The sequence below is a fragment of the Bos indicus genome, chromosome 17, assembly GCF_029378745.1.
Source record: "Bos indicus isolate NIAB-ARS_2022 breed Sahiwal x Tharparkar chromosome 17, NIAB-ARS_B.indTharparkar_mat_pri_1.0, whole genome shotgun sequence".
NCBI classification, from domain to species: Eukaryota; Metazoa; Chordata; class Mammalia; order Artiodactyla; family Bovidae; genus Bos; species Bos indicus.
In genome coordinates this window covers 57242799-57267329 of record NC_091776.1, presented here as the reverse complement: position 1 = coordinate 57267329, position 24531 = coordinate 57242799, and the positions used below count along the sequence as shown (strand labels likewise).

Sequence of the window (24531 nt, the reverse complement as noted above, 5' to 3'; positions counted from 1 at the left end):
AATGGCAGATTCAAAGGCAGAGGGGTGATTTATGACCCTGAAACTGAAAAACGAACAAAAAAACAACTACCACTGACTTGTCCTTAAAGCTATTGCCCAGGGCGTTGCTTTTTTCTTTTTCCCTATTGATTTCTTTGAGGAGGAGGAAAAGTTCAGAAAACTAGTCCCCAGAACATGACCAAATCTTTCGTAGCTTCGAAAGGATTACTATTGTTCTGTTCTAACTCATTGATCCCCAAAACATAAATGGCTTTTAAAAAAAAATACCTTTGATGAGTGCAGGCAGAAAGTTCCTGCCTTTAACCTTATGAAGTTTTCCCAACATAAGAAAACTGACTTGTTTCAGAGTTCTCCTTTTGGCCTTTTGCCTCTTAATTTTCCAACATGAGCAAAACCACCAGCTCACTCTCTTGATGGCAAGATAGTTTGAGCTCATGGTAATGGACAGTTTAGTCCAATGATTTATGCTGGTTTTACAAATTAAGCACCCAAATGATGCACTGTAAATTTTCAGATACAGAACCCTCAGGATAGAAGAGGATGCAGACAGTGGCTCTCTGTAGATGCTGAGAGGTATACAGCTGAGGAGTATTAAAAATTTTAATAAAGTGAGGCCATCAACCAAGTTAGTTTGCTTCTCATGCCATCTTGTCTATGAAGTTCTGCTTTAGCCCAAATGGAGACTGTGTGTGAATCAGAACAAGGCATCTGCTCTGCAAGGGGACCAAGGGTCACAGCTTGTATGGCAGGGCACAGCCTGGATTACAGACTTGCCTCAGTCTGGGCACCTGCAACCTGCATAGCCTCTATCTGCAGCAGCCCGGAGGAAGCTCCTGATTCCTTTATTTTTATTGTTGTAAAATATACACAACATAAAATTCACCAGTAGTGACATTTGGTACACTCACAGTTTTGGGTGACCATCACCACTGTCTAGTTTCCGAACATTTTCCTCACCCAAAAAGGAAATCCTGTACACATTTAGCAGTCATTACACATTCTGGATATTCCATATAAGTGGAATCATACAATATTGTGTCTGAGTTATTTCCCTTTGCATCATGTTTTCAAGATTCACTCACTTCATAGCACGTGTCCTTTTTATGGCTGCATAATATTCTATTGTGTGGCTATACTGCAATTTGTTTTTCTGTTTATCGTTGGTGGACAGCTGATTTTTTTCTACCTTTTGGAACTTGTGAATAGTGCTGCTGTGAACATCTTTGTAGAAATTTTTGTTTGGACACCTGTTTTTGATTCTTTAGGTATATATATAGGAGCAGAATTATCATATGTGGTAATTCTGTTTAACTTTTTGAGAAACTGTCACTGTTTTCCATAGGGAATGCAACATTTTACATTTCCACCAGCAGTGTGTGAGGGCTCCAACTTTTCTACATCCTCCCCTCCTGACTCTTCTTGCATCGATATTATTTCATTAATGAATAAAAAAAATTACCCATCATAATGGCGTCTTTAGGAAAGTATCAACACATTCATTTCTTGGGTACCTATAATGTGCTAGGGAAATGCTACATGCATGGAATTTAAAGATTAATTAGGGACAGTGTGTTCTTCAGTTTTCTTTTAGTTGCAAAGGACAAAAACTCAACACAAATCAGTTTAGGTAAAAAAAAAAAAAAAAAAGTGACTGACATCATCAGGAAATGAAGGGGAGGAATCTTGCTCTGGCCCGGCACCATCCTTTTCTCTCTCTATCACTCAGCTCTGCTGTCTTCTGTTTTGGTTTTGTTTTTAGGTGGCTTTCTCCCAGGGTGTGACAAAGACAAGCACAGAGAGCTTAGTAATTATATGAGAAATGTAGTCCCTTTCTCCTTAGCTCCAACGAAGTTCTAGCTCACTCCAACATAGTTCCAGCTAGTTTCAACATAAGTTTCAGGACTGAATGTGCAGGCCACCGATTCCAAAGCCAGTCACATTGGCCAAGGGGGTGGGACGTGAGGATGGGCCAGGCCTGGGTAGTAGGAAGTGGCATCAAGTCTACACAAACCATGTGGTATGAGATTAGGGGAGGACTGGTCCCCCAAAGAGAAAGAGAAATACTATTATCAGAAGTATAAAGGGTATATTTGGTCAGACAAAAACATCAGCAACCATCCACCCTTCTCGAGAAAGTCACAGTCTAGTGGGGGGACCAGTGCAAACAAATCCTGTAATTAGAACATGCCCTGGGAAAGGAGAAAAGAGTCCTTTAGACCTGTGCAAGAGAAAGGGATGGGACTCTGGGAAAGCTCTGCTGAGGAGGAGATTCTGAAGCCAAGATAAAGCAGGAATGGGCCGTTTGCTGCAACATAGATGAGCCTACAGATTATCACACTGAGAAAGTCAGACCGAGAAAGAAGATATTTTATGATATCACTTATAGGTAGAATGTCAAGTATGATACAAATGAACTTATCTGTGAAACAGAGACAGACTCACAGACGTAGAGAACAGACTTGTGGTTGCTGGGGTCAGGCGAGGGGAAGGATGAATTAGGAGTTTTAGGATTAACAGATGCAGACTATTATATACAGAATGGTTAACCAACAAGGTCCTCCTGTATAGCACAGGGAACTATATTCAACACCCAATGATAAACAATAATGGAAAAGAATGTGGAAAATAATATATATCTATGTATTTATGTAAGTGTATACATAAAGCTCAACATTCAGAAAACGAAGATCATGGCATCTGGTCCCATCACTTCATGGGAAATAGATGGGGAAACAGTGGAAACAGTGTCAGACTTTATTTTTTTGGGCTCCAAAATCACTACAGATGGTGACTGCAGCCATGAAACTAAAAGACGCTTACTTCTTGGAAGGAAAGTTCTGACCAACCTAGATAGCATATTGAAAAGCAGAGACATTACTTTGCCAACAAAGGTTCATCTAGTCAAGGCTACGGTTTTTCCTGTGGTCATGTATGGATGTGAGAGTTGGACTGTGAAGAAGGCTGAGCGCCGAAGAATTGATGCTTTTGAACTGTGGTGTTGGAGAAGACTGTTGAGAGTCCCTTGGACTGCAAGGAGATCCAACCAGTCCATTCTGAAGGAGATCAGCCCTGGGATTTCTTTGGAAGGAATGATGCTAAAGCTGAAACTCCAGTACTTTGGCCACCTCATGCGAAGAGTTGACTCATTGGAAAAGACTCTGATGCTGGGAGGGATTGGGGGCAGGAGGAGAAGGGGACGACAGAGGATGAGATGGCTGGATGGCATCACTGACTTGATGGATGTGAGTCTGGGTGAACTCCAGGAGATGGTGATGGACAGGGAGGCCTGGCGTGCTGTGATTCATGGGGTTGCAAAGAGTTGGACACGACTGAGCGACTGATCTGAATTGATACATGCACATTTCTGAACCACTTTGCTGTACACCAGAAACTAACACACCATTGTAAATCATGTATACTTCAATTTTTTAAAAAAATTTAATAAACACATAAAAGAAGTAATAAATAAAAGGGAATCCTCCAGGTACACACAGAAGCATTGGTTTGTGCTAAAGACAGAGGCCTGAAATCACTGGTGATTACAAACAACAACAAGGAACATATGCTCGGCACAATGATTTTTAAAGTCACACTCAAAAGACTTAAACTATGTGGCCTGACCTTGAGAAGGCTCATGCTGGTGAACGAGAGAGGCCCTGTCAGCCCTTCCTCTACCTATTAGCTTCAGCAGCCTCTAGAGGGGTATAACCACCCAGAGGGGCTTCCTGGGATATGGAACCTTCAGTGCTAAAACTGTGACAGTACAAAGCAATCTGGGATGACTCGGTCATCCTAGAGTTAAGTTCCCAAGTCATAAGCACCTGCTTGGAGTATGCTTGGAGTTGGGATCAGTGTTCTGGGAGCGTATGTTGTTATGGAAGAATAAGCCCTGTGTTGAAACAAAACTTGCACACAGTTGTTCAGAGCATCACTATTCACAAGCGCCAAAAGGTGGAAACAAGTCACCTATCCACCGTCTAATGAGCAGATCAACGAAACATGGTCTTTCCATACAATGGAATTTTGGTGGTGGTGGTGGTGGTGATTTAGTTGCTAAGTTGTGTCCAACTCTTTTTCAACCCCATTGACAGGCTCCTCTGTCCATGGGATTTCCCAGGAAGAAGACTGGAGTGAATTGTCATTCCCTTCTCCAGGGGATCTTTCCAACACAGGGACTGAACCCAAGTCTCCTACATCACTGGCAGATTCTTTACCAATGAGCCACGAGGTAAACCCACAATGGAATCTTACTTAGTTATAAAAAGGAGTGAAGCACTGACACATGCTACAACATGCTGCTGCTGCTGCTAAGTCGCTTCAGTCGTGTCCGACTCTGCGCGACCCCATAGACGGCAGCCCACCAGGCTCCTCCGTCCCTGGGATTCTCCAGGCAAGAACACTGGAGTGGGCTGCCATTTCCTTCTCCAGCTACAACATGGATGGACTTGAAAATGCTGCACTGAGGTAAAGAAGTCAGACACAAAAGGTCACATCTGTATGATTCTGCTATGGAATACCCAGAATAGGCAAATCTGAGAGACAGAAAGCAGATTGGCCGTTGCTGGGGGCTGGGGGAGGGGAGAATGGAGAGTGAGTGCTTAACAGCTATTGGATTTCTATTTGGGGTGATGAGAGAGTTCTAGAACTAGATAGAGGTGATGGTTGTTCAACACCATGAATGAACTTAATGCCACTGAATTGTATACTTTAAAAAGGATTAAAATGGTAAATTTAATGTTAAGTGTATTTTACTGCAATAAAAAGAAGAATCCCCAAAAGATGTATAAAGCAAAGGCAGTCCACAAAGCCAAATGTGGACTGTAGGTGAGTTTCATTTGGCTTCAGGGAGTTTTAAATTTTGGCAAACAGTTCTAGCAGGGGGATATTTCACATAAAAATAATTCTGATGAGCAATTTATTCAGAAGAATTTGAAACCTTGGCCCTACTTAGGCTGCATCTGCACCTGGAAAGGATGGGAGGAGGGGTGGAGCAAAGGGGGTGTTCCAGTTCCCTCCAGTCCCCTTTCCCTCAGCCTTCACCTCCTCTTTGGTACCTGCCTGGCCCCCAGAGGCACTAAGCACAGGCCTTCCAATACTTGCACAAAACAATTAGAAGAGAGGTAGATGACAAAGTCCAGAAATCAGCCACACTACATGGTGACTTCCATTTTCATTCCTTTGTAAATGAGATATCAGTGGATCACTATTTTCCCCAAAATGCTATATGACTTTCAAAAAAGTAAGGAAATATCCCCTTAAAGCAGTGATTCAATAAGCTTTATCTGCACATGGGAATCACCCAGGAAACTTTTTTTAAAAGTGTTGAGGCCTGGGTCCTACCTCTGGAAATTCTAATTTCTTTGGTCTGGGGTGCAACCTAAGGATTGGAATTTTTAAAAGCTCCCTAGGTAATTCAAACATGCAACTGGAGTTGAGAGAATTACTGCTTGACAGCTGTCTTTTAGAGAATCACCCTTTTTTGGCCTTGGACCTTACAGATCAAACTGCACACAAGTTGAAAATCTTTCTTTGGTTTTTACTGACATGTCTTTTGCAGTTCTCAATATCTACACTCACAGACACAGGCTACCTTCAGCTGCCCAACAGTCATCTTGACAGATACAAGAAACACATGAGTAAATCATCTGTTTTTTTTTTTTTTTTTTGTGGAGCGTTCACTGCTTCATTATCAAAAGGACATCTAAAGCGTCTCATAAAATATAAAAGTTAGCCCCACATTTGTTTAATGGGTGTGAAGGGCTCCAGTCCACAGTGTGCTGCGGTCTGAGGAAGCCATCTGATAAAGAACACATGCTGTTTCCCTGGGACCAGAGTCTTAATGGTTTGTCATGTGAATGCATGTGCATTGTTCAAAGTGATCACCCCTTTGCAAAGTGCAACTGTGACGCAATTGCTGACATCCTGGCCATGCATTTTCCATGTGCTCCTGCTTGTAAGCTCTCTTCCACCAGAGCAATTCAGCGGTGCAAAAAAGCATCTGCTGACAGGAAAAACAAAACCTGTTCCACAGTCTGTGCATATTCAAGGCATCCTTCCTACCTTGGTACCAGACCTTTGTGGAGGTCAGCTGTGCCTGGGTCAGAGATGAAGCCCACCACTGCCTCTAGCTCACACTGTCTGGGCTGTCTGGTCGGTAAAAGCAGAATGTGCCTCCTCTTCACACCCCACCACAGCTGTCTGCAGCTCGGCTGGTAGGCCAGTGTTGGCTTCGCTTCCAGCACCAATCTGTGACTTTGGCTGGGGGCGGGGGTGGGGGGAGGGTGGGGAGGGAAGAAAAAATGCACATGGTGAGTGAACAAAATTGCCCAGGTCGTCCTGCGTGAGCTTCAAGTCATCCAAAATTTGACTGCCTTCTTCTGAAAGGTACAGACTGGGAGTTTACTGAGCCCCATTTTGTACCTGAATTGGAAAAATAGAACCGAAGGTCCTTTACAAGTCTCATCTGTGATTTTTGGACTTGTCTTTGAAGAAATGGGGGAGAAAGTTAGAAATGTTTAGCAAGACAGATCACAGGTTTTCCCCGTCTTGTGCTTTTTGTGTACAGGATCACGTAAGTCAGTAACAGTTTATTTTTCTTGGTAAATTGAGAACGCCTCTTTTTTTTTTTTCATCAAAAGAAGTAAAAATGTTGACTTTTAGTTTTTAAAAGACAGCCCTGCCCCTAGTTTCAAGAGAAGGCAAATTGTTCTCAATGCTGAAACATTCACCCAGTCTTTGATTCATTTATTTATTCAGTCCAAATATCAATATATTTCTGATTATAAATAGTCTGATTTCCTGATACGATGGATTCTTCATCATCACAAGTAGAGCTGGAGTCCAGGAGAGGTAATAGACTACTAGAGGGAAAAATGCTGGTTTGGAGCCACATAACCAGGTTCTAATCCCAGCTCTGCCAACCTCCTGGCCTTGTGACCTTATTCAAGGGATCTCAGCTCTCTGGATCTAGGTTTCCTCACTTGTAAAATAGGAGTAGTAACTATCTGCCCCTGGGGTGGTAATGAGGAGTCAGTGACTCAACAAGTGTAAAGTGCTTAGAACATAGCCTGAACGTTAGTTGTAACTGCTTCTATCCCTGGAAACACAAAAGTAGCACAAAGGCAAAAGCACTTCTGTGGCTTGGCAGGTTTGCACACAGGTAGCCCTGTTGCAAATCCATTAAAAAAACAAACAAACAAAAAAACACCCCCGTATTGGGTTAAAATTGGAAGATCTAGTTCAGAATTTCTGTAAGTACCCCATGCTAACCAGTTACCTCAAAACTGCAAAATCCCAGGGAGTTCCCTATGGCCTAGTGGTTGGGATTCTGGGCTTTCACTCCCATAGCCCAAGTTCAACCCCTAGTTGGGGAACTAAGATCCTGCAAGCCATGTGGCACAGCCAAAAAAATTTCAAAATCCCAGATCCCACCTGGGACTTACTTCGGCTCTCTGGGGTTAAAGTCCTGGGAACCTGCATTTTTAACAAACATCCCATGGGGCCATGATGTACCCTAAAGCTAGAAAAGTATGAAGAGTTAACAAATAGCAGTACCTCGGAAGCCCAGATACTGCTGTTACAGATCCACTAAAGTAGTGTCTCCAAAACTTCATTCGAGTATTATCTTTATGCATAATTTTTGCCCAATTATTTTACAATCTGACACAGCATATAATTTTCTATGAAGTGACTTGCTATTTTTACAAAAGCAAATTTATTGTAAAAGGGACATTTATTTCATTCAAATAAATGAAAAATAGATATCTTGCCATAATTAGATGATAACCATAGAAGTAAATATAATTTTAAAAAATAATGTTATTAAATTCTACCTAGACACTGTTACTTAATGAAGCTCTGAATTTGCAGGTGCATCTTTGCTTTTTAAAGAAAACTGGCCAGGGTTAAAGAGGTGTTACAGTCTTTCTAGCACCACGTAGGGACGTTCTCCTTGATGAAATGATTGCAAGGGATCGAGGGGAGTAACTTCCTTGCTGGGTGATTCAGTGCCATTTAATATTGTGTTTGAGCAGCCCCTAAAGTCACTTCCTAGTGAGTCATGCCGCACACTCTGTGCAGAAGTGCAATCAAGTCTTCGTCTCAAAGTTTACTGACTCTGGATTTGCACACACACTTACAAAAGAACAAAACAAAAAGCCCCAGAATATTCGAGACACTGGGAGTTATGGTTCAGGTAGTCCATACTTGTCTCCACAAAGCTCCAGGACCCACTTCAGATGTCACTCTCAAGGACGTCAGACAGATTTGGGTTGGGATCCACTACCCACCCCCCTGCTATGCTTTGTGACCTTGGGCATATCTCCAGAATCCATCTCCACAACTGTAAAATGAGATGTGTCTGTTCCAGCCAAGATGATGTAAAATGATGTATGAAAAGCCCCTAACACAGAGAGTGACACATGGTTGAAGTTCAGTAAACGGTAGCTTTTTAAAATTACCAAGCCTTCATATTTTAAATCATTTTTGATAGAACTCTTTGTAAAAACACAATTCCACATCCTAAATCCCATGCAACTACTTGATGACTCAGGGCTATCATTTTGAACATCTCTGTAGTCATTTTATTGTATTGGGACGCATTTTCTAATAGCTTCCCAAATTCACCCTCCTCTTTGGGCGTTTCACATATGCAGTGGGCTGGTAACCAAGCTAAGTGACCACCAATAGAAAACTGATTACACCATAGCTAAATTACATGGGTAGCCAACACCAATGCAAAAAGATACTCCCAAAGCAATCACAAACATAAAAATTTAAGCACTGAGGTTTTTTTTGTCCATGTGCATAGCAAATATTAAGTACAATATTATTTAAGTGGGTGAGGAAATGGCAAATAAAAACTTCCATACACTGACAGTGGAAGTATAAATTGGTACAACCTTTTGGAGGGCATATACATTTGACCTAGCAATTCCATTTCTAAGAATCTATACAACAGAGTCTCTTCCATACGGGCACAAGAATGTATGTGAAAAACAAGTATTGATGAGGATGTGGAGAAGTTGGAGCCCTGGTGCATTGCTAGTGAGAACGTAAAATGATACAACCACCATGAAAAACAGCATGATAAAATCAAACATAGAATTACCATATAATCCAGGAATTTCACTTTGGGGCATATACCCAAAATAATTGAAAGTAGAGACTCAAACAGATATTTGCAAATGAATGTTCATAGCAGCATCATACACTGTGACCAAAAGGTAGAAATAACCCAAATGTCCATCAGTGGATGAAAGGATAAACAAAATGTGGTCTATTCAAGCAATAGGAAAATTTTCAACCTTAAAAAAAAAAGAATGAAATTCTGATACATACCACAACATCAATGAAATTTGGAGACATTATACTCAGTGAAATAGGTCAGACAACTATTGTATGATTCCTAGATTCCTAGATTGTATGATTAACTAGAATAGTCAAATGCATAAAGAGAGGAAGTGAAATAATGGTTACAGGGGTGGCAAGAGGGGGCAACAGGGAGTTACTGTTTAATGGGTACAGAGCTTCATTTGGGAAAGATGAAAAGTTCTAGAGATGGAGGTGGCTGCACAACAGTGCCTATGAACTTATGCCACTTAACTGTGTACTTACGGTTAAAACGGTAAATTTTATGTTAAGCCTGCTGCTGCTGCTGCTGCTAAGTCGCTTCAGTCGTGTCCGACTCTGTGCGACCCCATAGACGGCAGCCCACCAGGCTCCCCCGTCCCTGGGATTCTCCAGGCAAGAATACTGGAGTGGGTTGCCATTTCCTTCTCCAATGCATGAAAGTGAAAAGTGAAAGGGAAGTCGCTCAGTCGTGTCTGACTCCTAGCGACCCCATGGACTACAGCCCACCAAGCCCCTCCGTCCATGGGATTTTCCAGGCAAGAGTACTGGAGTGGGTTGCCATTGCCTTCTCCAGCATGTTAAGCCTATTCTACCACAATTTTTAAAAAGAATGCAGTGCTAAGCCAAAAAAGTGTCACTTTTGAACTGATGCCCAGGGGACATTGTTCTTTTTATTTCATGTTCAAGACTATGGGTAATAGGAGGACAGAGGATATTGGAAATTTGGTTTCAAAATAAGCAGAATGCTACTGAGTTTATCTTGTTTACATCTGTATCTCCTAATTATCGTTATTCCCATTGAAATACTATTAATAACAGAAACAAACTTTTGTACCAACCTAGAAGGAAATGGCAGCCCACTCCAGTGTTCTTTCCTGGAGAATCCCAGGGACGGGGGAGCCTGGTGGGCTGCCGTCTATGGGGTCGCACAGAGTCAGACACGACTAAAGTGATTTAGCAGCAGCAGTAGCAATAACAGAAAACCATTCATATTAAACAATGAATAATTATACAAATAATTGTTGTGATATGATGCCCTTCATAAATTTTGCAAGTCCTAAAGATTTAATGAGATAATAATAATAAAGGAGCTAGCACAGTTCCTTAGTTATTAGTGTTCTTATTTTTAGCTCATTTAATTCTCAAATCAGTCCTATGACAGGTATTATTGACATCCCCATTCTATAGGCAAGAAAAACCAAGGCTCAGAGAAGTTAAGTGATTTGTCCAAGGTTACAAATGGCAGGGCTGAGGATAAAAAAGTGACTGTCAGACTCCAAAATCTATGTACTTCAGATGTAGAAAACAAACTTATGGTTGCCAGGGGAAAGGGGGGAGGCATAAATTAGGAGATTGGGATTGACATTTATACACTACTATATATAAACCAGATAACTAATAGGGACCTACTATATAGCACAGGGAACTCTACTTAATATTCTGTTTGAGGGAGCATGGATTCTATCCCAGGTTGGGGGGAACTAAGATCCCACAAACCTTGCAGCCAAAACAACAACAACAAAACAAAATAATATAGTTGAAAAACAACTATATTTATTTAATTTAAAGGACCTGTTCTATTCTTTCCCCATCTCACCTTTCAGGTCCTATTCCTCTTAGGCAACCACCCGCAACCTTCATATTTTTTATCCCAGTACTTATTAATGTCCTTCTAAATAAGAAACATAAACCAAAATTTCTTGATTTATCCATTTTAGACTATTTATTGGCTCATTTATCCCCACACTAACAACATTCCCTACTTATCCTCCTCCTATCCAACATCATTACATAGCACTTCAGGAGTGGAAAATGTTTATATTATGTTTTTATTACAACCACATAAATACTGTTTACTACCAAACCAAGTAGATGCACTATGACTATGCCTCCTTTCTTAGACAACTCTTTGCTTTTCCTAGAGTTAATAACTACCTTGGTTTTTTTGTGTGTGTCTCTGGTTTTCTAACTATTGTTTCTAAGTAATTCTCCAAGTGCTCTGACATCTCCGCCATAGGCTGATCAACAAAATATTCTCTACGTTCAAAGAAGCTGTTTCATCTTTTTCCTGGAGACCTCTTCCCAGAATCTGTTTTCTTGCTCCAGTCTGGACAAGCTGCTCTCTGGGGCCTGCTACACCGTTGTCATTTCAAATCATCTTATTGTCACTGTCCTCAGAATTCACTTTACCTTTCGCCAATTTAAAATCTCCTCTTCCCTGGAGTCTTGTCTTTAGCTTTCTCACTTTACTCTGTCATTTTTTTGGGGGGGGGGGGGGAACACATTTCCAGAAGCTTACTAAAAGAGGGTAAATGGGAGGTAATTTTTTTTAAAATCTCTGCATGCCTGAAAATATCTTTGCTCTAAGACCTTACCCAAGGATAGCTTCCCTCATCTCTGCCTTCCTCAGTTACTAGGGATGAGTTCCCCCAGAAAGGACACGAACTTGAAAGAGATAGCTCTCTGTAGCTGAGGCTGACCCCAAAGAAGTTGACAGGAGAATATGTCTCCAGATCATGCTCCCAGCAGCTGGACAGTATGTCCTTCCTTGAATAGAGTCTGGACCATCTCCAGGCCCATCATTACTGTATGAGTCTGCTACGGCTGCTGTAACAAATTAGCACGAACATAGGGCTAAAAACAACCCACATTTATTATCTTACAATTCAGAAGATTGGAAGTCCAAAAATATCTTGAGCTAGTCAAGGTGTCGGCAGGGCTTTGTTCCTTCTGGCTCTAGAGAAGAATATTTCTTTGCCTTTTCTGCCTGCAAAAACTGCCCACAATTCTTGGCTCCTGGCCCCCAGCCAGCCATCACATCCCTCTGCTTCCAACTGTCACATCTTTCTCTGACTCCTCTGCCTCCTCTTTCACTTATAAGGACTCTGGTGATTACACTGGGCCCACTGGGATAATCTAGGATAATCTCTGCATGGCAGGATCCTTAACTTAATCACATCTGTGAAGTCCCTCTAGCCATGTGAGGTAACATAGTCACAGGTTCTGGGGATAGAAAAGTGAACATCTTTGTGGGCCATTATCCTGACTACCCAAGTCACCACAGAGATGGATATTTCACAGTAGCTGGTGAGATTAGCACCAAACACAGTGAACTTGATCCCTGCATTTGTCTACAATAACACCTCCCATGGATAGAGAGCTTACTCTGTCCCAAGTACTGTGCCAAGTGCCAGACATGAATATCTCAATTATTTCTTTCAACAGTTCTCTGAGGTAGGCACTATTTTTACAGTCCTTATTTTGCAGATGAGGTGTGAGAGGCCTGAAAAGGTTAAGCTGCTTGCCTTTGGTCAAACAACTGGTAAGTGGAAGAGTCCTCATTCAAACCCAGGTCTGCCTGACTCCAAAGTCATGGTGCCCTTGACCGTGTCTTTCTAATCCTGCTTTGCTTGTTGCTAATTTAGGTCTTTAGACTGCTAAACACAACTCCTTACCGTATGTGCCAGCTCAGAGTGGCACACAGCAAGGGCTCAATAAATATTTGTTGAATTTAACTCCCAAAAAAGTCATCTCTTACCAGTTTCCTCATAACTTTTAGGGCATTCCCAAATCCCATATCATCCTTCTCAAATCCAGTACACTTTTGTTTTTGTTTTTTGGCCAAACTACAGGGTATATAGGATCTTAGTTCCATGACTGAGGATCAAACCTGTGCCCCTGCAGTGAAAGCACAGAGTCCTAACCATTGAACCATCAGGGAAGCCCCCCAGTGTGCCTCTATTGGGCATTTATGCGCTGCCCACGGGAGAAATTCAATCACGAACAGAACACGTGGTTTACGTCCACGGGAGCCCACCTTCCAGTGAGGGTGTCATGATTGTGACCTCGGAGTAATTTTTTTTCCTGTTTAGACAATGAGCAGAAAAGAGGAAACTTTTGAAAAGAGGAACTATCATGGTTATTGTCCCTCTCCTCAACTATCCAGGACAGAAACCAGAAGAACCAGAAGAGGAGGTTGGTAGCTCTTTCAAACTATTTTTCATATTATTACATATTTTTACTATGCACACAGGTACAGGAGCAGTTTAGGTTTTGTTTCTCTCTCTTTTTTTCAATGGGACCATGTTCTATGTATTATTCTTATGCTTGTTTTTCCATTTAGGAAGGCACAATAGATTTATTGTCAAGCTTACTTCCTCTTAACTATTTCATTCCCCTATTGATGTTCATCAAAACTGTTTTCAATTGTCCCCCTCCACCCTTAAACTTGCAGGATAGGAACTTCCTTTTGCAGCTCAGTCCTGGTTACAGGAATGATAGGTAATACCTTTTACTAAACCATTTGGCACCTCATCCCCAGAATGGTCTTTCCAAAGCATGAGTTTAATGATCTCTTCTCTCCCAAACTTCCCAAGGCCCTGCAGGATGAATCTACATCCCATCTGCCTGGCCTAACATGAAAATTTTTCAGAATCTGGCCCCTAGACCAGATCAGCCTTGAGTGGTAACAGTCTACACACATATTCCACACCCCCATGGGCTTTCTTCATTCCGCCTTAGTGGTCTTCTTGCAGACTCTTCACTGCACCAGCCTGTCTGGAATCCAGTTAAAGGTTATTCTTTCTTCAGTCTGCTGATACATCATTTCCTCAGGGTCCTCTTCGGCCCCTCCCAGCCTGGGTCTCCCTTTCCTTTCTTTCACCCTGGGCAGGTGCTTCACACTAGTGATTAACTTCCTCAGTATCTGTGTTGTCTGCTCTTCTCTCTCATCTACTGTAGAGTCCGTCTCCTTTACCTGCTGTATCCCCAGGACATAGCACAGTTGATAGCCCACTGCAGGTGTCAATAAATGTTTGCTGAATGGGTGATGACGAATGACTCATGGGGAAATTTTACTGCTTCTAGTTAATACACAAACACGTAGGTACAGTCTCATGTTGAATATTTGCTTCCACTGACAGTGACAAAAGAGAAAGATAGCTTACCAAAATACAGGCATCCTACTTTCTTTTTCGAAAGTACCTTATCTATTTTAAGAGTTGTTCTTTTCTCATGGTTTTTATTCATTTATTTGTGGCTTTAATCACTGTGATCCAATGTATTTTAACGGAGTCTTTAAAAATACAATTATCTGAGGCAGTTGGGAGTTTATTTTGTTGTTTATTGTTTCTATTGTCCCTTGCTCATGGTGAATTGTTTCCTTGTGTGGTTAGTCATTTCAAATGAATAGATCTTTATGGGAATCCTGGACATCAAGTCTGAAGGTTTGTCCTTCCAGAGCTTGTGTTTAGCTACTTTCTTGGTTTGGGCATTCTCCATAGCATAAATCAGAACTCCAAATCTTTGTGAATAGGGCCTTGTTGTGATAGATTCAGAAGGGACATTTCTTGCCTACCCGGGGACCTCAATAAGACAGATAAACATCCTAGTTATCGCCCTATGCTGGCTGGGCAGATTTTTCTAGACCCTCCACCCCTTTGCATAAAGGTGGAGCTCCTCTTTGAAGGTCCTTGTTCGTGTGGAGGCCACAGTCCTCTCTGTCCTTTGGGACCTTTAAAACTCAAAATCCTTCCTCTACTATCCTCTGATTCCAGAGGATTATCCCTATGTTCTGCCTTTAAAAGGGTGTTTTTTATATTTTTACCTCGATTTCTATCAAATGTGGGAAAGTTTTTAGATTGTCTAGTCCAGAATATTGCCAAAAATGGAAACCCAGTGGACTAGTTTTCAGATCTTTCCCTAATTCTGCATGCATGAGTCTTATTTTTTTAAGTCACTTTGTTCTCTTATTTTCTATAGATTTACCACTTCTCTCCTAGTCTCTTACATTTACAAGTTACATTACAGAACAAAATGCCTTATGCTAATAATTTCTCATGTATAAACTATTCTTTTTTCCCTTAGTATTTGGCTCGTATTATTGGCCCTTTTCCAGTCCCTTTTCTATCTTTATTTTGTAATTTCCTAGTGAACAGGCACCAAGTATGCTTAGTATTTGCTCTATATGTCACCTGCTCATTTAAATGCTCTTCTCTCTTTTTAAAAAACTAAATACTTATTTTGGGCTACACGGGTCTTTATTGCTTTGCACAGACTTTCTCTAGTTTCGGCAAGCAGGGGCTCCCCTTCCATTGTAAGAGCTTCTCACTGTGCTGGCGTCTCTTGTCGTGGAGGTCGGGCTCTAGGCATGCAGGCGTCAGGAACTGCAGCCCTGGGGTTCGGCGGTTCCAGGGCGCGGGCTCTGGGGCTCATGGGCTTCAGTAGTTGCGGCCCACAGGCCCAGTAGTCTCAGCTCTCGGTTCCAGAGTGTGCTTTTAGTGCTTGTGGCACAGGGGCTTAGTTGCTTCTCAGCATGTGGAATCTCCTGGAGCAGAGACTGAATGTGTGTCCCCTGCATTGACAGGTGGATTCTTATCCACTGCACCACCAGGGAAATCTTGCTCTTCTCTTAAAAAATCAATCAATCAATCCAGGGGCTTTCCTGGTGGTCCAGTGTCTACGACTCTGTTCTCCCAATGCAGGAGGCCTAGGTTCAATCTGTGGTCTGGGAACTAGATACCGTGTGCCACAACTAAGAGCTGACATACCCAAATAAATAACTAAAATTAAATATTTTTTAAAATACACCTGCTTTCTCCCCAGAAGACAGGTCATAGTTAAAAAAAAAATCTACCCCAATCTTGCAGATAAAACAATTTTGAGGTGGACAAAATTGCTAGCAATGTTTCCATACACACTATTGTCAAAAGGCTGGCAAACTTGGCAAAACTAAATACTAAGTTTTTAAAATTTCAGTATTGGTAAAACACAGAAGAACTGTGCAAAAAAGATCTTCACAACTCAGACAATCACCATGGTGTGATCACTTACCTAGAGCCAGACATCCTGGAATGTGAAGTCAAGTGGGCCTTAAAAAGCATCACTACGAACAAAGCTAGTGGAGGTGATGGAATTCCAGTGGAGCCATTTCAAATCCTAAAAGATGATGCTGTGAAAGTGCTGCACTCAATATGCCAGCAAATTTGGAAAACTCAGCAGTGGCCACAGGATTGGAAAAGGTCAGTTTTCATTCCAATCCCAAAAAAAGGCAATGCCAAAGAATGCTCAAACTACTGCACAATTGCACTCATCTCACATGCTAGTAAAGTAATGCTCAAAATTCTCCAAGCCAGGCTTCAGCAATACGTGAACCATGAACTTCCAGATGTTCAAGATGGTTTTAGAAGAGGCAGAGGAACCAGAGATCAAATTGCCAACATCAGCTGCATCATCAAAAAAGCAAGCGAGTTCCAGAAAAACATCTATTTCTGTTTTATTGACTATGCCAAAGCCTTTGACTGTGTGGATCACAAGAAACTGTGGAAAATTCTGAAAGAGATGGGAATACCAGACCCCCTGACCTGCCTCTTGAGAAACCTGTATGCAGCTCAGGAAGCAACAGTTAGAACTGGACACGGAACAACAGACTGGTTCCAAATAGGAAAAGGAGTACATCAAGGCTGTATATTGTCACCCTGTTTATTTAACTTATATGCAGAATGCTGCTGCTTCTGCTGCTAAGTCGCTTCAGTCGTGTCTGACTCTGTGCGACCCCATAGATGGCAGCCCATCAGCCTCCCCCATCCCTGGGATTCTCCAGGCAAGAACACTGGAGTGGGTTGCCATTTCCTTCTCCAATGCATGAAAGTGAAAAGTGAAAGTGAAGTCGCTCAGTTGTGTCCGACTCCTAGCGACCCCTGTATATGCAGAATACATCATGAGAAATGCTGGGCTGGATGAAGCACAAGCTGGAATCAAGATTGCCGGGAGAAATATCAATAATCTCAGATATGCAGATGACACCACCCTTAATGGTAGAAAGTGAAGAAGAACTAAAGAGCCTCTTGATGAAAGTGAAAGAGGAGAGTGAAAAAGTTGGCTTAAAACTCAACATTCAGAAAATGAAGATCATGGCATCCAGTCCCATCACTTAATGGGAAATAGATGGGGAAACAGTGGAAACAATGTCAGACTTTATTTTGGGGGGCTCCAAAATCACTGCAGATGGTGATTGCAGCCATGAAATTAAAAGACACTTACTCCTTGGAAGGAAAGTTATGACCAACCTAGAAAGCATATTAAAAAGCAGAGACATTACTTTGCCAACAAAGGTCTGTCTAGTCAAGGCTATGGTTTTTCCAGTGGTCATGTATGGATGTGAGAGTTGGACTGTGAAGAAAGCTGAGCACCGAAGAATTGATGTTTTTGAACTGTGGTGTTGGAGAAGACTCTTGAGAGTCCTTTGGACTGCAAGGAGATCCAACCAGTCCATCCTAAAGGAGATCAGTCCTGAGTGTTCATTGGAAGGACTAATGTTGAAGCTGAAACTCCAATACTTTGGCCACCTGATGTGAAGAGCTGACTCATTTGAAAAGACCCTGATGCTGGGAAAGATTGAAGGCAGGAGGAGAAGGGGATGACAGAGGATAAGATGGTTGGATGGCATCACTGACTCAATGGACATGAGTTTATGTAAGCTCTGGGAGTTGGTGATGGACAGGGAGGCCTGGCATGCTGGGGTCCGTGGGGTCGCAAAGAGTCGGACACAACTGAGCAACTGAACTGAACTGAATGCAAGTCATACCTATAATTTGAACAAAAATTCTAACTTGCTTCAAACTTATTTTAGGTCTAGATAAATTACTTTTGGTCTTAGATCTAGGAATACATGCATATAAACATTCTATTGATGCTGTGTACTTTATAAAAAAAATATTAATATTTCCAGCCTAGGGATGCTATAGAAAAGGGCCTAGTTTGTAATACTGTTCATTCTCACTCACAGCTTTCTTGGAACATCTCATTTACCTAATCCCAAGTAAGAAGTAGATAAATATTAAAGTGACTACTCTTGTCATTGCTATAGTCATGGTTACACATTCAGTTCAGTTCAGTTCAGTCACTCAGTCGTGTCTGACTCTGCAACCCCATGAATCGCAGCACACCAGGCCTCCCTGTCCATCACCAACTCTCAGAGTCCACCCAAATTCATGTCCATCGAGTCGGTGATGCCATCCAGCCATCTCATCCTCTGTCATCCCCTTCTCCTCCTAACCCCAATCCCTCCCAGCATCAGGGTCTTTTCCAATGAATTAACTCTTCGCATGAGGTGGCCAAAGTATTGGGGTTTCAGCTTCAGCATCAGTCCTTCCAATGAACATCCAGGACTGATCACCTTTATGATGGACTGGTTGGATCTCCTTGCAGTCCAAGGGACTCTCAAGAGTCTTCTCCAACACCACAGTTCAAAAGCATCAATTCTTTGGTGCTCAGCTTTCTTCACAGTCCAACTCTCACATCATACATGACCACTGGAAAAACCATAGCCTTGACTATTATAAATCACTCGCTATGACAGAAACCAGAGAAGGCAATGGCAACCCACTCCAGTACTCTTGCTTGGAAAATCCCATGGACGGAGGAGCCTGTTAGGCCACAGTCCATGGGGTCGCAAAGAGTCTGACACGACTGAATGACTTCACTTTCACTTTTCACTTTCATGCACTGGAGAAGGAAATGGCAACCCACTCCAGTGTTCTTGCCTGGAGAATCCCAGGGACAGGGGAGCCTGATGGGCTGCCGTCTATGTGGTCGCACAGAGTCGGACAAGACTGAAGCAACTTGGCAACAGCAGCAGCATGACAGAAACATCAGCAACTGACACAGTTTATAAGCACAGTACAAAACTTTTTCAAAAGGACTTTTAAGAAATTCTCTTAGCTATGTCAGCTTTGGTTAGTGAATATTCTACCTAGTTTTTCTTTGTAGCCTCCAATAAAGTTTTAAGAGTTGGTAAATTCCAGTTTGAAGGAGTTTGGAGAACTGTCACTGTGGTGGTTATCTATTACTGCATGACAGACCATACCTAATGCAATGGCTAAAAATAATTCATTTAATTTGTTCCTGAATCTGTAGGTCAGGAACTCCAGCAGGGCTCAGAGGGGCAGTTCATCTGTGTTCCACATGGTGTTGGCTGGAGTGGCTTCATGAGGGTCTGGAGAACCCAGGGCAGCCTCACTCACAGGGCTGGCACTTCAGCCAGATTGGCTTGAGTGACTGGGGACTATATGGCTGGGCCTCTTTCCTTGTGGGGTTCATGTGTCTGGGGCCTTCAAGTGTCTGGGGCCACTTAGCTGTCAGTTGAGTCCCTGGAGTGTCCTCCCTTGGCCTCTTTCTCTAGCAGGATAGCCTGGCCTTCTCTTTTTGGGGTGGAGGTAATGGCAGGGGGTGGGGTGGGGTGGATCGTGTCTCATGGCCTGCAGGATCTTAGTTCCCAGATCAGGGATTGAACCTGCAATGGAAGCAGGGAGTTGTAATCACAGGATCACCAGGGAAGTCCCTAACTTGGACCTCTTGCCTAATATGATTACAGTGGAAACTTCCAGGCCTCAGTTTGGAAGTCCCAGAATAGCATTTCCACCAACTTCCACCACATTCTATCAGTCAAAGCAAGTCAAAGGCCAGCTTCCAAAGAGTAAGAAAATAAAGACTCCACCTCCTGAGAGGGGAAGAGGCACGCAACTACAGGGATGGGAGGGATTGTTGGTGGCCATTTTTAGGCAGTCTACCACAGTTGCTTTACCCAAATAAATACATAGCACCCATTCTGTTTATAAAGTGTTACAAATCAAAGGGGAGGTGTTTTAACTACGGTTTAGAAAAGCTTAATAACTAGTATTAGAATACTTTGTAATACTTAGACTAAAGATGTCAAAGTATTTTCCTATTAAATAATATAAATACATTTAGGGCTGAGTTTCAATGTCACTGCCATTATTCAGCACTTAGAGCTTCAAGTGAGGAGGTACAATTTCACTTGATTAACATTAAAGCTTAAGCCAAATTCAACTCGTCATGAGAATCTGGGGGATTACCTTTATTAATATATTTATTTTTTAAGCAGCAATTTCATATGGTTTGACTTATTACGTTTTCACATCTCAGAATAATTTTAAAAGTCCTTTATATTTTTTATTTTTGGGGCCACGCCATGGGGCATGTGGGATCTTAGTTCTCCTGCCAGGGATCAAACCTGTTCCTTCTGTAAAGGAAGCTCAAAGTGCTAACCACTAGATCACCAGGAAGTTCCTGTGGGAGATTACCTTCAGTTCATTTACCTCTGTGTGTGTCTTCTCCCTGGCAGTCACTTAGGAGTATGGGAAGATATGAGCAAATTATGTTGTTTTCTTGTTCTGATAATACCATATTGTCGGCTTGGAATAACTTTTTAATCCCACTAATTGTTTTTTAAAGAGATAACACAATTTTGATTTTGCAAATTTTATCACACCAAGTTCTCCACAATTGGGTACACCAAGATCTTACCACTGAAACCCTTCCTGGTGTTAAGCAGATGGATAATTTTGAAATATGTATGTATGGAATTAAGTTTCATGACTATCCAAATACGCCAACTACTTCCACAGCATTTGGAATTATGCAATGGAAAACATTTCCAGTGATGCCCTTTTTTGTGTTAATTTTGCAAAATTTATTCTCAATTATAATTTCAAATCACCTGAGCAACAGAAGAAAATCAGAAGTTGTATTAAAATCAAGAACTTATTTGAATTTAGCATTAAGAAAACATTTTTAATTAATTAAATGGCACAAATTGAAGATAACCATATTTAACAAATCAGTTCAGGTTGACATTTGCCAAAATATGACATATTGACTATGTTCTCTTTATTCAATACCCCTTAAATTGTGAAAAAAATAAAGCAGAGAGTATAAAATAATTTTCTCCCATGAGATGGAACTTTAATTAGATACCCCCTTTAAGAAAGAAATTTGCTTCTGTTGAGTTTTTAAAAAATCTGTACCTTAAATGACCTTCAAGTTTCAAGATTTCTTCAAGATACAATTGCCCAATCCTCATATTAATGAACAAGCCAGATATTTTAATTTCCTGCACATGTGCCAAGTATCTTCAGTTTAGAAGAGATTAATTCTAAGGTGACTCCCCATTTAAAAAACACAATTTCTCTTAAGTAAAAAGAATTTTTAAAAATATATTTTGACCATCTATATCATTGAAACACTTAAAATACTTTCAAGTTTAAAAATTCTCCTCCAAGCTGACTTGCGGCAGTCTTGGCTCTTAAACTTTCAGTACTACTCTCTTGCTGTACTTTTCAGCGTTGCAATTGATTTTAAATACACATTTTTTTTTTTATCACATTGCCATTGAACTTGGGCCAAATGCTTTGAAAGAGTGAGTTTAGGGGGATTGGAGGAACGGGATGAAATGTCTATAAATAGCAGTTCTCTGTGTAGCATGCACTATATAATAAAGTGTTGTGTAATTCTGCCATACAACGTAAATGACGATAGTAATTTGCATTTTCTTATTACTATTTGTTCTTGAATTGAATCTGTGGTCTTTTGCCAATATTAAGGTCTATTTCTCACTTCCTTATCTCCCCAGGGTCCCTACTATGATGGGAGTAAGTGGTCAACAGTCCCCTTTTTAGCTCTTACAACAGGTATACACTCAGTTGCTTTCTCTTTTTTTTTTGCCTCTCTTTTCCAGTCTCACAAACATAAAGACAGTATCATCCATGACTGGACCAATGCCAAACAGAGTCAGACAAATGTAGCCACACTTCCATTATCTCCTTATTAACACTCCTTTCTCTTTTTAAATCAGGATGACCCCAGAGATTCTAGCCCAAGGCTATTAAGCTGGACTCCAAGTAGGGAGAATCAGGAAAGGTTTCAGAAGAAGAAATATCTTTAAAATTTTACTAGCCTGGAGGGCCTATTATTAGTGTGACAGAATAATATGATTGAGAATTAACTGGACTTATTTTCTACTCTAGACTCATCACACATGACTAAGGGGGAATTTTTTTTCTCCAAGCAATTAAGTCTTGAGTCCGGGGAAGCTGGGCTTGCCTTGCTCAAGGGAGCTAGGATGCCTAGGAACTTAGGGAGATGAATTATTGAAATGAAGGGCCCTTAGAGGAGAAGAGGTGGGAGTGCTGTCTGTGAGAGAGGAGTGGCCCAGCTCCCTGAAGATCCACACTAGGGATGCAGAGCAGTGGTGGGGAGCAGGATTCGGGGAGAAAGATACATTCTGTGATCCAGGTGTCACCTGAAAGGTGCATGCAAACTGCCTGGAGAACTTGTTAAAATGGAACTCTGATCTGGGTGGTCTGGAGTGGGTCTAGAGACTCTGCATCTCTAACAAGCTCCTTGGTAGTGCCCGTACTATGGGTCCTGGGGCCTCACTTGAAAGAGTAGGAGGAGGTGGTGGAAGGACTTTGAAGGAGGGACACGAGGAAGTCTAAACTTCATACTCTGTAGCATTGGGAGGGATGACAAAAGTTCTGGGTGGCTGAGTTGTTTGTTGAGGGAAAGGATACTATTACCAACAGAACTGTCCATCTTAAAAGGGATCATTCCCATCTGTACAAAGAGCATCTACTCCAACAGATTATGTAAAGAACTGAAAACTAAGAGTCCTTCCTCACATTTTCTGGCCTGTTTGCCCACAACCTCTTAGACATCTTTAATGACCTAGAGAAGGGAAGGAAACCAACTCCCAACCCCTCAGTAGGCTAAATTTCCAAACTACCTTCCCCTGTGGAAGGAGCAGTAGAGGACCTTGAACCAGATGTGTTTAATGTAGAAAAACTGAAATTTTTGAGCACTAGTGTCATGGAGCAAATTCAAATGAGGTACCCTTTCAATCTCAAACTTGAAAAGAATCAAATTCAGGAATCTATAAATAGCCATTTCATTAGTTATTCAATCAACAAATGTTTCAATTCAGTTCAGTAGCTCAGTCGTGTCCGACTCTTTGTGACCCCATGAATTGCAGCACGCCAGGCCTCCCTGTCCATCACCAACTCTCAGAGTCTACCCAAACTCATGTCCATCGAGTTGGTGATGCCATCTAGCCATCTCATCCTCTGTCGTCCCCTTCTCCTCCTGCCCCCAATCCCTCCTAGCATCAGAGTCTTTTCCAATGAGTCAACTCTTCACATGAGGTGGCCAAAGTATTGGGGTTTCAGCTTCAGCATCAGTCCTTCCAATGAACACCCAGGACTGATCTCCTTTAGGATGGACTGGTTGGATCTCCTTGCAGTCCAAAGGACTCTCAAGAGTCTTCTCCAGCACCACAGTTCAAAAGCATCAATTCTTCGGTGCTCAGCCTTCTTCACAGTCCAACTCTCACATCCATACATGACCACTGGATAAACCATAGCCTTGACTAGACGGACCTTTGTTGGCAAAGTAATTTCGCTGCTTTTTAATATGCTGTCTAGGTTGGTCATAACTTTTCCTTCCAAGGAGTAAGCGTCTTTTAATTTCATGGCTACAGTCACCATCTGCAGTGATTTTGGAGCCCCCAAAAATAAAGTCTGCCACTGTTTCCACTGTTTCCTCATCTACGTCCCATGAAGTGATGGGACCAGATGCCATGATCTTAGTTTTCTGAATGTTGAGCTTTAAGGCAACTTTTCCACTCTCCTCTTTCACTTTCATCAATAGGTTTTTTAGTTCCTCTTCACTCTCTGCCATAAGGGTGGTGTCATCTGCATATCTGAGATTATTGATATTTCTCCCGGCAATCTTGATTCCAGCTTGTGCTTCTTCCAGCCCAGCGTTTCTCATGATGTACTCTGCATATAAGTTAAATAAGCAGGGTGACAATATACAGCCTTGACGTACTCCTTTTCCTATTTGGAACCAGTCTGTTCCATGTCCAGTTCTAACTGTTACTTCCTGAGCTGCATATAGATTTCTCAAGAGGCAGGTCAGGTGGTCTGGTATTCCCATCTCTTTCAGAATTTTCCACAGTTTATTGTGATCCACACAGTCAGAGGCTTTGGCATAGTCAATAAAACAGAAATAGATGTTTTTCTGGAACTCTCTTGCTTTTTCGATGATGCAGCGGATGTTGGCAATTTGATGTCTGCCTTTTCTAAAACCAGCTTGAACATCTGGAAGTTCACGGTTCATGTATTGCTGAAGCCTGGCTTGGAGAATTTTGAGCATTACTTTACTAGTAAGTGAGATGAGTGCAATTGTGCGGTAGTTTGAGCATTCTTTGGCATTGCCTTTCTTTGGGATTGGAATGAAAACTGACCTTTTCCAGTTTATGGGATGCTGAATGAATTTCCCTAAGTTCTGATGTGGACTTCTGACATGAGAAACTGGTTGTAGGGG

The 24531-nt window shown here is 41.7% G+C and overlaps 1 protein-coding gene across 1 annotated transcript in view; it reads right to left on the bottom strand.

The window, feature by feature from the left end:
* Nucleotides 1-24531, bottom strand: part of KSR2 (kinase suppressor of ras 2) — a 485310-nt gene that overhangs the window by 453823 nt on the left and 6956 nt on the right. Inside the window, exon 2 of the mRNA XM_070769588.1 lies at nucleotides 6061-6258. The gene's annotated coding sequence lies outside the window, so the exon portion shown is untranslated. The remainder of the gene's footprint in view (nucleotides 1-6060; nucleotides 6259-24531) is intronic.